Genomic DNA, 14,519 nt, shown 5'->3' on the forward strand with positions numbered 1-14,519 from the left:
GGTGGCTGGGAGGTGTATGACTCTGTGCATAGATGTGTGAGCAGTTGATTCACTAGATGTATGGGTTCAAAAGTGCATGTGGAAACAGCTGTATGGGCGGTTGACTGTGTGCATGAGTGTATTGGTGAGTGAATGGATATCTCAGTGCTACATGTCAAAGTAAGTACATATGTAAAACACAGTACATGTGAGAGTTGACATATATAAAAATCTGTGCATAAGAGCCACTGAATGTGTGAGTGGCTGTATGGATCATTGTGAACTTGTATCAGGGAGTGTATAAGAGAGTAAATATGTGTTAGTATATGTTTGAATAAGTAAGGTGTGTATAACTGTATAGTTGAGGAAATGGAGGTGTGATTGATTCTTTGCATGACTGACTAGGTGTGTGAGTAACTCCATGAGTGTCTGTTTACACTGAGTGTATCTAAGGTTATATTAGAGTCTGAAGAGGTTCATCGTATTATCACATGAATGATGTCATCAATAATGTGATCAGTAATGTCAAATGAGATGTCATCAGTGATGTAATCAGTGATGTCATTTGAGATGTCATCAGTGATGTCATCAGTGATGTCATTTGAGATGTCATCAGTGATGTCATCAGTGATGTCATTTGAGATGACATCAGTGATGTCATCAGTGATGTCACTAACCATGTCATGAATGATGCAATATGTGGCATGATCAGCAGTGGATTGCGGGTGCGCGATATATAGTTAGTGCAACTAACTATATATGCGAATTTCAATGGTTTTGTGCGAGTAAAATAAGGTTTTGTAAATGCTAATCCCTAACTATATATGGTCTATAACCTATGGTTTTTTCAGTGAATATATATATATATATTACCTACTGGCGGTCGCCAGTAGGTAGTTATAGTTAGGATTTTTTTCAATGCAAAATCTCAAAATTCCTGAAATTTGGAATAACTTTGGCGCCGGTTGACAAATCTGCCTGAAAATTTCCTCAAATTTGCCTCGCGGAGTTCCGGTCCTTCCTTAAAAGTTTGGGGGGGATTTGTCAAGCGGGGGCCGAGATAAAAGGGGGGTCCCAAAACGTGTTTTCCCCATGTTAATTTCCATAGGGCGGTCCACCTCACTTTTAGCCCGAACGGCTGAATGGATTTCCACCAAACTTGGCAAAATTGTAGGGACTGGTAGCCCTATGTGCCTTTGCTATGTCTCAAGATATGTGCTCCAGTGGTTTTTGAGTAATTTAGGTTCAAAAAAATATATATATCTATGGCAGCGCCCAGGTACACGCACCGGGGAGTGCACCGGGCGCGCTACGTGACTTGCGCATGGAAAGCTGATTGGCTCTCGGGTGTCTGTAAACATTCCAAACAGTCCGGAGCGGCCGCCATCTTGTGTTTCGGTAAAATCGAGACACAAGAGGTGGCAAAAACAAAATGGGAAATGACCATAAGGGGGAAGAGTAGACCCCCCCTGACCCCATAGGTTTGATATGGGGGCTATAAAAGGGCCCCGCAGGGCAACATTTTTAAATTTTTTTTTTTTATTTTCGCGGGGGGAGCGCCCGGTACGCACACCGGGGAGTGCACCGGGGAGCGTACCATGGGGAAAAAAAGAATGACAGACTTTAAAAAAATGAAGCCTTTTTTATAAATTGGAGGTAGTTCTATAAAGAAATGTTTTTTTTATTGTTTTTGTTTTATATTTTTTTATTGTTTTTTTTTAACATTTTTGACTTTTTTGGCTTTTATGAACAGTTTTATATTTTTTTGTATTTTTTATAGGGAAAAACAAAAAACAGGGATTTGGAAACGGCTCAACTGGAGCAACAAAAAAAAACAGGGAAAAATTAAGTCTTCTTTGTGCATTTGTGGTTATCACCAGCAAGCATGATGAGTGTAATGCTCTGCTCACCATAAATGATTAATTTCCCACAATGTACACAAACAATTTTGTATCCCCCAAACTTTGGTTGGATACTTGAAATCAACTGACTTGCTTCTAGACCCAATGGATTGGGTTCTTTGGTTGTTGAGGTTGTGCCAGAAGACTGGGGTAGGTTTTTGCAGAGTTCTCTCATCTCTGCTGCTGAAAAGTTAATAGGGTGCAAACGCTGCATATGCCGAATCATTGTATGATTCCCAAAGGAATATTTTTTTGTAGGGTTCCCCCTGGATAGCACAGCACCACAGATGAGACAGGTCACCTTTGCAGCGTTTACTTTTTTTAAACCAGTTGGGATTTTAAAAAACTCTCATATGAAGTGCTCCTTAGGTTTGTATGGTGAAGTGTTTTCTTGCAGGAACTGCCTTGTCCCTTCCTCCTCTTCCTCCTCTTCTTCTTTACCACCAATGAGATATTCTGGTGGTCCTTGTGGTGGTGGTGGTGGTGGTGGTGGTGGAGGTGGGCAGATGACCCAGCTGTTGCTGCTACTGTAGCCATTTCTGAGTAGAAATAGGTAGTAATAGCTCTGGAAACAGGTCTTCCTCACTCAAAGTACAAAGTGAGAATGAGGAAAAAAGGTGGGGGCTTTCATCATTTGGAAAAAAAACTGTTCTGAACCAATGAAAAGTGTTATTTTCAGGTCACAAGACCAGGAGTTTCATCATTATGAAACCAAAACTGTTATGAACCAATGAAAAGTGTTATTTTCAGGTCACACGACCCGTTGCGCTTACGCTACGTGCCCCGGGGCGTGCCCCGGAGCGTGCCCCGGGGCACTTACGTAGCGCGTTCATATGCGCGTGGGTGCTTCCGGGTGCGCTTACCCCGTGCGTATCACACGGACGCGGCTACGCGATACGTCATGATGATGTTTTCGTTCGCGCCAATAGCGCTAACGGGACGCTAACCGGTACGCGCCCCGGGGCGCGCGGCAAAATTGCACTGACCTGGGCGCTCCCCGGTACGCGCCCCGTGAGTGCACCAGGGCAAAAAAAATAATAATAATAAAATAGTATTATATAAATATACAATATAGGATTAATTATAAAACATATTACATTTCATAGGTTTGAGATCCTATATATATTTAGGAATTAGCATTTAAAAAACCTAAGAAATTCACTGAAATAACCATAGGTTTCACACCAGTTAAAGTTAGGAATTAGCATTTAAAAAACCTATTAAATTCACTGAAAAAAACATAGGTTTCACACCAGTTATAGTTAGCGGGAAATTTTACTGACATAAAACCATTGAAATTCCCACATAATAGTTAGTTGGCCTCACTATAACTTGTGCACCTGCAATGCACTGCTGATGACGTCACATATTACATCACTCATGACATGGTCAGTGACATCACTCATGACATCACTTAAAAATTCATTAAACAGTGCAATTGGTTTAATGGAGCCTCTCAGCCGAGAGTTAAGCTGCAGAAAACCGCCTGCTTGATAATAAGTTGGGATAAGGGTATGAGGGATAGAAGCGTGCGACTAACTCTTATTCATGGTGGAACTAGTTATATATATATACATAAATATATATACAAAAATCAAAATCATGTGTCTGATAATAGTGTGCAAGCAAGTGGGGAAACTCCATTCTTACAGGCCGCAGATGTTGGGGGGGTAGTAACTATGCACGATCTTCTAGAGGAAGAGGAGCCCAACAGCCAAATTCTTGACCCTATTGATATATCTACCCAAGACAGACTGCGAAAAATTGACTTTGTCCAACAGGGGGCGAGCTTGAGTCCTTTTAGAAATAAATCTAAATTTGTACCCCTAATGCCAAAAGACTCCATTGACACCTATCATGATATGGTCGTAAGAGATCTTAAACAGCTAAATATTGGCACTAAAAACAACAAATATCATCGAGGTGCTATGTTCAGGAGAATTGCATATAACAAATTGGTTAAAAAACTTGGTGACAATTGTAATATCGTGATAAAAAAGTCCGATAAAGGAGGCAACCTTGTGTTATGGCCTAAAAAACAGTACATAGAGGAAGCTGAAAAACAACTGGGCAACACACTATGTTACCAAAAAACCACCTCCAAAGAATATGACAATGCTAGACTATTGGTACAAAAAATGATAGCTCAATGGAGAAGGGAAGGTTTGCTTTCCAATGAGGAGAGTAAATTTCTGTATAAAGAACATCCGGTCTTGCCTGTTTTGTATCTTATTCCTAAGATACATAAACAGGTAATACCTGTACCAGGCAGACCTATCATTTCCGCCATTAATAGTGCTAGCGAGAATATTGGTCAATACATCGACCATTTCTTACAGGATTTGGTCAAATTGCTCCCAAGTTATGTAAAAGATACTGGTGATTTCCTTACAAAAATCAAACATGTGAATTGGTCTGATGATCTATGTCTAATGACCTTAGACATAGAATCCTTATATACCAGCATTAATCACACGCAAGGACTAGCTGCAGTAAAACATTTCTTAGCCACTAGACCCATTGAAATGTATGCGCACAACAAGGGGATTGTAGAGCTCATTAATTGGTGCCTACATAACAATTTTTTCCTGTTTAATAACATCTTATATAAACAGAGCAGGGGAGTTGCTATGGGGGCCTGCTTTTCCCCCAGCTATGCGTGTTTACACGTAGGCTGGTGGGAGGAGCAGGTCCTTAAGCATGAATATATGCAGGTTGTAGACCAACATGTGGTGTTGTATCTTCGATACATCGACGATGTTTTCATCGTTTGGCGCGAGATACAGCATCCGCTCAATGTTTTGTCGACAGCATCAACAGGAATGACCTTAACCTGACTTTCACTTCCCACATTCACACTTCGGAAATAGAATTTTTGGATGTGAAGTTAAGGATTGTTAACAACTCCATACAGAGCACCTTACACAGGAAGAACACGGCGGGCAATATTACATTGCATGCAAACAGCTCACATCCGAAACACCTCATCGCAAGCATACCATACGGAGAAGTCTTGCGACTTAAACGTATTTGCAGCGATGAGGACGACTTCAAACAATGTGTTGATGATATGCGCACAAGACTCAGGGTAAGAGGCTATAGTAACAAAATCATTAATACAGCCATTAAAAGAGCAGAAGAACGCCCTAGAAGCAGCCTGTTCAAAGATGATTCGGACCAAACCACCACTGAAACCACCATCTGTGACAATCCCAGATTAATCCTTACCTACTCACATCAGGAAAGGAAAATCAGGTCAATCATCCACAAACATTGGCCGATTGTCCTGACTGACAGTATTCTGGGCGAGAGACTATCTATTCCCCCTGCTGTAACTTTTAGAAAGGGAAGATCCATGGGCAATGATCTGGATAAAAGTTCACCAGAAACCAGAAAACCGACAATATGGCTTCAACCCACGAAGGGGTTTAAAAAATGTTCCACATGTCGGGCTTGTAAATTTGGCTGCAACAAATCTACATATGAGACCCCCTTTAATACATCCCCCGTGTCCATCAAGGGAAATTTCAACTGCAAAACGGACTTTGCTGTCTACATCCTGACATGCACCTGTGGTTTAAATTATGTGGGAAGCACAAAGCTACAGGTGCATGTCAGGATCCTTCAACATCTGAGGACCATTCTCCACAATGATGTTACCTATCCGGTGGCCAGGCATTTTGCCAAATGCCACAACAAAGACATCAATTGTCTTTCTTATTTTGTTATCGCCGCAGTTCCAAAATCTAAACGCGGCGGAAACAGAGAGAGAAAGCTTAGACAGCTGTAGACCAAGTTTATATTGGAACTAGACAGCAAGTGGCCTAGGGGCCTCAACAATTCGGAGGATATGTATACATATCTATAGAGGAACAAAGTGCCCACCAGTTTCGGTCTAAGATGCAGCTATCTTTACACTGTAATTTCTGCCCAATTACAAACTATGTTCATTCCCTCTGCCATGTCAGCTCCCATGAATCACTCCTGTCTTCAGAATAGCCTATACTTACTTTTGACAAAACATAGCATATGGTACCTAACTTCATTTCAGATGTAAGACATACACTGGCTAATACTGATTGTAATAATGAATTTTACAATACTGTATGTCTATGTATGCATAGTAATGTATGACTATAGAAATTTTAATTGACCAGTTTAAGTGAGCATTTATTACACGCCACACACATTTTTTATCATTTTTTCTTTTTGCACTATTATCACAGGAAGCACTTTATGTCAAATTTGTTGCAAATCTGTCATGGTTTAATAGTATTCGCATTCTTTTGACTCTGAACACATGATCACAGGCTGTAATGTACATATGGCATATACTAGTGGTTTAAGCAAATATATAGAAAGAAATCTTTTAGGAGACTGTGTAAATGACCCATATTGGGTAAAAACTTTATAAATGGATTTAACCTGTTATTTAAAGCCTGATGACATATATCAGTGGTCCTCACAATTGCACATTACAAAACCACTATGCCATAATAATTGCCCAAACTCGCATTTAAGCAGTTAGTAAAACATTACTTTTAATCAAAAATATATATTTTTGTAAATTAACCTGGGAAAGACGTAGATCCATGTGATAGTCTTTTTATCATGTTTAGTAATCATGTGACCTACTGACCATGCAGTGCAGGGGGGGGTGTACATTTGGTGTTAAAAAACGTATAAAACTTTAAACGGTCGCGATAATTGCTGAATGTGATCAAGGGCTCTTGAAGCCCGAAACGCGTCGTTGCAGGCTGGAAAAGAAACGCAAATAAAATCTGCATCTTGCCTGACTCGCTGTGGTGGTTTGTGTTCCTTCCTCGCCGCACGCCGGAAGTGGTGGAAATTGTTTGGTGCATATATATACATGGAACACATGGGTTGGTCCTGTAATGGTGAAAGAAAATTGATTTAAGAATAAATTAACATCCTGGAAGAAGATCACTGGTGTGCGGCTTCATTTGTTTACTCGGAAACGTTTGTGGACACTGGCGGAGTAACCGGCTGTCACTCTTCTTTACAAAAATCCATATATCAAGCGTGCTCTCAGAAAAGACAAACATCAGAACGTAAGGGTCCCTGTTGTTTAATTCACAACGCGTTTGACCTCATGCAAGGCTTGTTCACGTGAAAAGAACAACACTTGCAGCACAAAGTAAATAGTGTTTGCGTGGTAAACATCAAAATAGGACTATCACTGGGATTGTAGCAGACATATTGGAATAGTGCAAATACATGATGATTGACTTTTATCATGATACATATAATGTGTTTCTGCTAATGGTGGACCATACTTCATAATCATAACATAAATGGTATTTAATTGTGTGAATTCCTATATACACATTTACAAATTTTCAGAAGTGCAAACCTGTTTCAAGTTACCCAAATCTAGCACTCATCTCCACAAACTAGACTCAAAGATGTACTGCCAATTCTTCTCCAATTCTAAAATCGATCTACTCAAGTATGTCCGAAAACTTAAATTAAAGAAGTGGCATAAACTCAAACGATTAGGGGATCGGAGGGCGACTAGCAACTGCACTACTACCAGGCATGATAATCTCAACATAAGAGAAATAGATACCCTGATCACAATGATTGAACTATGACAATTCAACAATACTGCCGACCATACTACTAGTCCAACACAAATCCTTGCAGAGATATAGCCACTGACGCTTCTGCTTCTACTGATTTTAGGCCCAAGTCAACTTGTCTGCCTAGTTTACCCCACGATAACACTGATACGTTTCATGACTGTGTAAGTAAAGTATTCAATGATTTTTTACACAAATCCAATAAGAGGGATAGGAATCTCACTCAATAGCAGAGACAGGCTCTTAAATCTCTCACTGAAGATGAAGACATTGTCATTCGTCCTGCGGACAAAGGTGGCAATGTTGTCATTTTGGATAGAGAACAATACATAGTTGAGGCATCAAGAAAACGTAATGATACCAAGTTCGATGTGCCTATTTCCATGGATGTATACAACACCATCATTATGACCATTTGGGACAAATGAACAATGTGCAAAGACAGAGGGGTTTTGAAATGGGAGGAGTTCTGCTACCTCAGGAAAGATCACCCCGTACTTCCAGTACTTTGCCTTCTACCGAAGGTGCACAAGGACCCCATAAGACAACCTGGGCGTCCGATTGTTTCATCGAGGGGGAGTGTAGCAGAACATGTTTCCAAATATGTGGACCATTTCCTCAGGGAACGTGTCATAAAGCTACCGAGCTGATTCAGGGACACAAAAGACTTCCTCAATAAAATACAGGATATACTGTGGGAAGATGACTCTTTGTTCATCACTCTTGATGTACATAGCCTATACACCATCACTGATCATCCATAGGGACTCGAGGCGTGTACATACTATCTCAACACTAGACCAGTGAGATTCCTTGATCACAGTCTGATGCTTTTGGACATGACAGAATACTGTCTGACGAATAACATCTTTATATTCAATGGTACCTTTTACAGACAAACAACCGGTACAGCTATAGGGTCATTCTTTGCTCCCAGTTTTGCCAATCTGTTCATGGGGCACTGGGAGGAAAGCATATTTTCCAGCACTGATTTCCAAATGGCCTTTGAGCATGTGTCGATGTTGCTTCGGGACATCAACGACCTGTTCATTATTTGGAGAGGGTCTGAACAGGAGGCACATGAGTTTATCGATAAACTCAATGATAATGATCGCAACATCATACTTAGTGGCAGCATCAGTAACAACAAAGCAGAATACCTAGATGACAGCCTTTAAATCAAACACAACCAAGTGCATTTGGCACTATTCAGGAAGTCTACAGCAGGCAAAAGTGTTCTCTATGCCCTCAGCAGCCATCGGGAGTCTCTCAAATGGAGCATCTCTTATGGTGAGCTGCTGAGGGCAACAAGAAACTGTAACACAGAAGAAGCCTATCATCTAGAAAGAAATGTCATAGTTGAACATTTCAAAGAAAGGGGATATCCTAATTGAGTACTAAAGAAAGCCAGAGAAAGAGCAGATTGGGTTGACAGAGCCCAAACCATTTATAACAAACACACCTTGCTGACTATTACTGACAATGATAACACGAGGATGATCATGACGTACAGTTCAGACTCTAAGGGCATTAAACATATACTGTCCAGAAATTGGAACATTCTAAAAACGTACAACATCATTGATGGTACCATTCCAGATAGACGAAGCATAACATAGAGGAGAGGTAAGAACGCCAGCTATGTGCTAGTGGATAGTGACATTACCATCTATCCCAACAGACACAAACACGGCCTCAGGGTTTTTTTTCCCTGCGGCCACTGCAAGGCCTGTAGGACCAGTAAATATCAGAATCTGACCAACCACAATGATGTCAGTAAAGAAATATTACAATTTCTTACGTGAAGCTCCACGTTTATTATATATGCCATAGAATGCTCCTGCAAACTTTGGTATATTGGCAGCACTACACACATGGAGAGGAAATGCATATTTGAACATAAAAGGAGCCATTACCAACAACGATCTGAAATATCTCGTAGCATGCCATTTTCAAGTCAAACATTTTTCCAATTTATCCAGTCTGGGGTTCTGTATTTTAGAACAAGTTGACTGAAATCCTGGCAATAGGGTTCTGACATTAAGACATAGGGAGTCTAAATACATTTAAAACTTCCAAACTAAGATTTCGGGGGGACTGAATCAAGATGAGGTGCTTGCCATAAACCTTAAGGAGGAATAGTTTCCCTCAATATACTTATACTAAGTGCTGGTTGTCGTCCTTCCATCTTTTGTTTCTTTACTACAATAGATGATGTGATGATTTTCAGACGTAGATTACTTCTAGTGCAGTTTCTGTATTCCTTTACACAAGTACTCTCTATCTTTAATCTTTCTTTGTATTAGATTAGTAGAAAACATGTAGGAGTTGTTTGTTCTATTGGTACTACCGTTTTCAAGTTGTTTATCTTACTGGATTGATTTGTTCAATTTTTTAAATCTTTTTTTCTATTTTTTTGCACTTTTGAATGAGGAAAGAAAGGGGCCCACTCACTGGTATTCATTTGCATGGGCTGCCTACTGTTTTCCCCTTGAGTACACCATCATGCATTGTTGAGCCTGTAACTTTATTCCTGTTTGTGGGATGTGGAGCATGTTTAGACAGGGCTCTGTCTTAGTGTTGTACTACCTGGAGGACCACCATCTTTCGTGGACTTTAGTTTGAGTTTGTATTTTTTGGCTTGCCAAGTATCATCATTGTATGTCCTGGGACTTGCAGTAGTGCATATGGCAGTACATTCAATATTCAGCCACATGATACAACAGGCATTAGACAAGCGGCCTTACATGATTGATTTGGCCATCAGCCACCTATTTTATGGGACAATGGACATGTTTATTCTCAGGCACTTTCCCACCATTGTATGAATTTCATCATCACTTATGGAAGGGTGCACCTTCAACATGTTATGTTGAGGGCATTTTGCGGTCATGTGTTTTAGCCGCCTTTCGCCATTGGCAGAAATACAGTAGTTAGCTTGCTGTTCGACACTTGCCAGTTAATTTGCATCTTCATGATTTTAGTGGAAGACGCTATGTGAACACTCATGTATGGGGCAGCAGTTTAATTACATTACTCTGTGATTTGTTTATGTCACATTGAATGCATGGGCATGCTGTTGTCCATGGTTCCAGGACACAGATAAAGTTTGATTAATGTTGCACCTTGTTTCTTGAACTTGACCACATATTATGTGCTTACATATACATACCTGAGCTTGGGCACACATGTGCTTTTATAATGTTATTATTTACTCAGTACGCATTTATGAACTTGCACTGCACATGTTAAGAACTTTGGCACATTGTGGCATTCATAGGCATGATATATTAACAATTGTTAATGTTATTTTTAACCACTCCAATATGTCTGCCAATACCACAACAGGGGTCCTTCTTTGTTTTTTTCCATTCCCACCAGGCTATAACAGTCACCGTTTTTGTGTTGCAAGATTTCGGAGGGAATCGAAACGTGATGTGAAATTAAATACTGTAGTGGATATTTACTGGTGCAAAGTTTTCATTCCTGAGAGCGCACAAACCTGTTGTGGTTTGCTATTGATTAAATTGTCGGTGTGCTCCAATGGCGTGAGTGCCACTCTCCTTGGGTCCCCCAAAGTCCAAAAGTCTGGAAGGAGCTACTTCTGTTGGTGTATATATATATATATATATATATATATATATATATATATATATATATATATAGTAAAGCTCCCAGTCGCTACCTCCAATCCCTTCAGACCGGCGAAGCGAAGACAGAGACAGACCACAATTTAGGTGACAGTTTCTTTTACTGCAGCTTTCAGATGGTAGTTAAAACAGCCATGACGCGTTTCGGGCGTAGTTGCCCTTGTTCACATGCCAAATATATATATATATATATTACCTACTGGCGGTCGCCAGTATGTAGTTATAGTTAGGACTTAGTAACCATAGGAAAATGGCAACATTCTATTCCCAATAACTTTGGCGCTGATTGACGAAACTTCGCAAAAGTTTCAAAACTAATTATTTGTTGATATTAGCTCCTATGTTAAAAGTTTGAGGGCAATTTGTCAAGGGGGGGCAGAGAAAAAAGGCAGGTCCTCCCAAAACGTGTTTTCTCCATGTTAATTTCCATAGGAAACTTTAGACAATGCTACAGGTCGAATGGGTGAACGTAATTACCCCAAATTTGGCAGGGAGAAGGGTCTTGGTCTAGATAGCACGCTTTTGTTTATTTGGTGTAAATTCGTTCAGTAGTTCTTGAGAGTTATCGACATTTACAGATATCAATATTTGGGAATTCTGCGATCTGATTGGCTGAGGCGTTACGAGCACGAGTTTGCTGCTTATTGGCAGCGAGTGGAGTGAGCGGTTGCAACCAGGAAGTGTTGGCCACCATTTTGTGATTCTGTTGAGCGAGTAAGGGGAAAAAGGGCAGAAAAAGTGGGAAAGGGAAGGGTAGGAGCGCTGTGAGGTCTGTAGGGTGGTTAGGGTGTGCTATACAGGGAGTATGAAGTGAAATATTCACCCCTACCGGTGTGAAAGTGCTGTTTTGCCCACTGTGAGATGGTGCTCAGGTGAGGGCCTGGTGAATTCGGCAATGAAAGCATGTGCCTAAACTGTGAGCTGAGTGCTCTGAAGCATCCTGGCAGAAACAATGTATTTACCCTTGCCAGTGTGAAAGTGCTGTTTTGCCTAAAGTAAGATGGTGTTGAGGTGAGGTATCAGTAAAGTCGGGATGAAAATGTTTGCTTAAACTGTGAGCAGAGTGCTGTAAACTGATGTGCTGTGGGTGCTGTAGCATACTGGCCAAAGTAAAGTATTTACTTCTACCTGTGTGAAAGAGCTGTTTTGCCTAGAGTGAGATGGTGTTGAGGAGAGGTAACGGTAAAGTCAGGGATGAAAGCTTATGCTTAAACTGCGAGCTGAGTGCTGTACACTGATGTGCTGTGGGCGCTGTAGCATACTGCCCGAAGTGAAGTATTTACTACTACCAGTGTGAAATGGCAGTTTTGCCTACTGTGAGATGGTGGTGAGGTGAGGTGCCAGTACACCTGAGGAAAGCGTATACCTATACTGTGAGGTGAGTGGTCTCTAGCATACTGGCAGAACCAAAGTATTTACTGTTACCGTTGTGAAAGTGCTGTTTTGTCTAGAGTGAGATGGTGCAGAGGTGAGGTACTGTTAAACTCGGGGATTAAACCTTTTTCCTAAACTGTGAGCTGAGTGCTGTGAACTGATGTGCTCTGGCCGGTGTAGCTTACTGGCTGTTGCAGCATGTGTGTGCAAGTGGTGTTAGTGTGTCTTTAGAGTTTTGCAGGAGTGGGAAGCAAAGTACTCACTGGTACCACTCCGGGATGAAACTGTGAGTGTAAGTTATGAGTTTATTGCTGTAAAGTGATGTGCTGTGGGTGCTGTAGGATACTGGCCACTGCGACATAGCTGTCTAAGTAGTGTTATTGTGCTTTAATACTATACAGGGAGTGGGAAGTGAACTACTCACCCCTACCAGTCTGTAGACTGGAATGAAGTGTTTTAGGAAGCAAGAATAAAGAAATAATCGTGAAGAATATAATCTAGAATGTTGCAATGCCACAGAAGAAAAATGGTGAAATGAGGTGTGTCTAAGATAGTTGCTGTGTGCTATAAAGGCATGGAGTTTGCAAATTATACAGAAAGTGCCTTTATTTCAGTACCATAATTGGACCCACTGGTGCAATAGCTAAGGCATCCAGCTGATGCAAAGTTGAACCACTTCTGCTGTATTCAAACGTAAGCTCCTGCATCAGTGAATTGCATATTACATGTTACAGTTGCATGTGACATAAACAATAGCTATTGCACTTGAATGACTCTACATTCTATAAGGAAAATAAAGGTAGGATACAACTACCACTTGTATCATTTAAGAAAAGAAATAAATAAAAAGGAAATTTCTAAATGTAATTATCAAACTTTTTAGGTACCTTGGCAGTGCTTTTTTTGTAACACAAAATTATCGACAGTAGATTAGTCAGCAATCTGTTGTACAGTAGATTCAATGCGATGCGTGTCAGAATTGGTACTATTTCTACCCACATTGGAACTTTGAGGATTGAGGATGAATACAAACATTGTCTTCTGAGAAGCACATTTGGTACCTTTGTAGTCACACCTTACATTATTGTCTTCAGCTGTTTCAAAAAAACATTCTTGTGTAGAGAGCTAAGGCATCGAGCTGAGACAAACTCCAACCGCTTCTGCTGTAGTCAAATCGGAGCGCCTGCATCAGTTAATTACACATTATATGTTACAGTTCTATGTGACCTACACAATAGCTATTAGACATAGATGAATAAATTGTATAATGAAAATAAAGGTAGTTTACGATTACCACATTGTGCCAACCAGTTCCTAAACAAAGTTGTCTTTTTCATTTTTACTGCGAGGTTCTGAGCAGAGGTTGAATTTGAGTAAATTTGTGTGAAAGGGCTTTGTGAATAACAGGGAGGCAGGGAGGTGTGTGCACAAAGAATAGACGTGGATTTAAAATGGGTTTTGGGTTTAGGCTAATTTAGGAAGTAACTAGCGTATTTGCATAAGCCACACATCTCCGATCCCTGATTAAAGGGGAGACGTAAGGGGCAATAATGAAGATAGAGTTCAAATGTCTGAGTATACTTAGAAAGTTGTCATATGAAAGTAGTAGGTTTGAAATGTATTGTAAAAAATGTAAAGGAAAAAGTAAAAAAAGATGGAAAAAATCCATTCAAGAATAACGTGAGTTTCTTACAAGTCTTGGAGATTCCAGTCTAGAAGTTCTTCAGTGGCTTGAGATGCGTGCTGTTCCAAGAGGCTATTGTTGCCATCGTCTGAGAAAAGTGAAGCGATTCAATACATATTCTCGAAGGGACAGTAATGTTCCTCGAATGTTGGAGCAGAAATTTAAATTGGCAGGCAATCTGCGATGTTGTGAAAGGTCGAACGTTTTAGGAGATCTTTCAGGGCTGCGCCGAAATCCCATTCCGCTGTGAATCCTTTTTGCATTGCATTCGACATTTCTCCACTGCCAGAACAATCGTGTTCATGGTTTTGAAGATAATGCGTTACCT

The sequence above is a fragment of the Lissotriton vulgaris genome, chromosome 1_1 (genome assembly GCF_964263255.1).
Source record: "Lissotriton vulgaris chromosome 1_1, aLisVul1.2, whole genome shotgun sequence".
Classification (NCBI taxonomy): Eukaryota; Metazoa; Chordata; class Amphibia; order Caudata; family Salamandridae; genus Lissotriton; species Lissotriton vulgaris.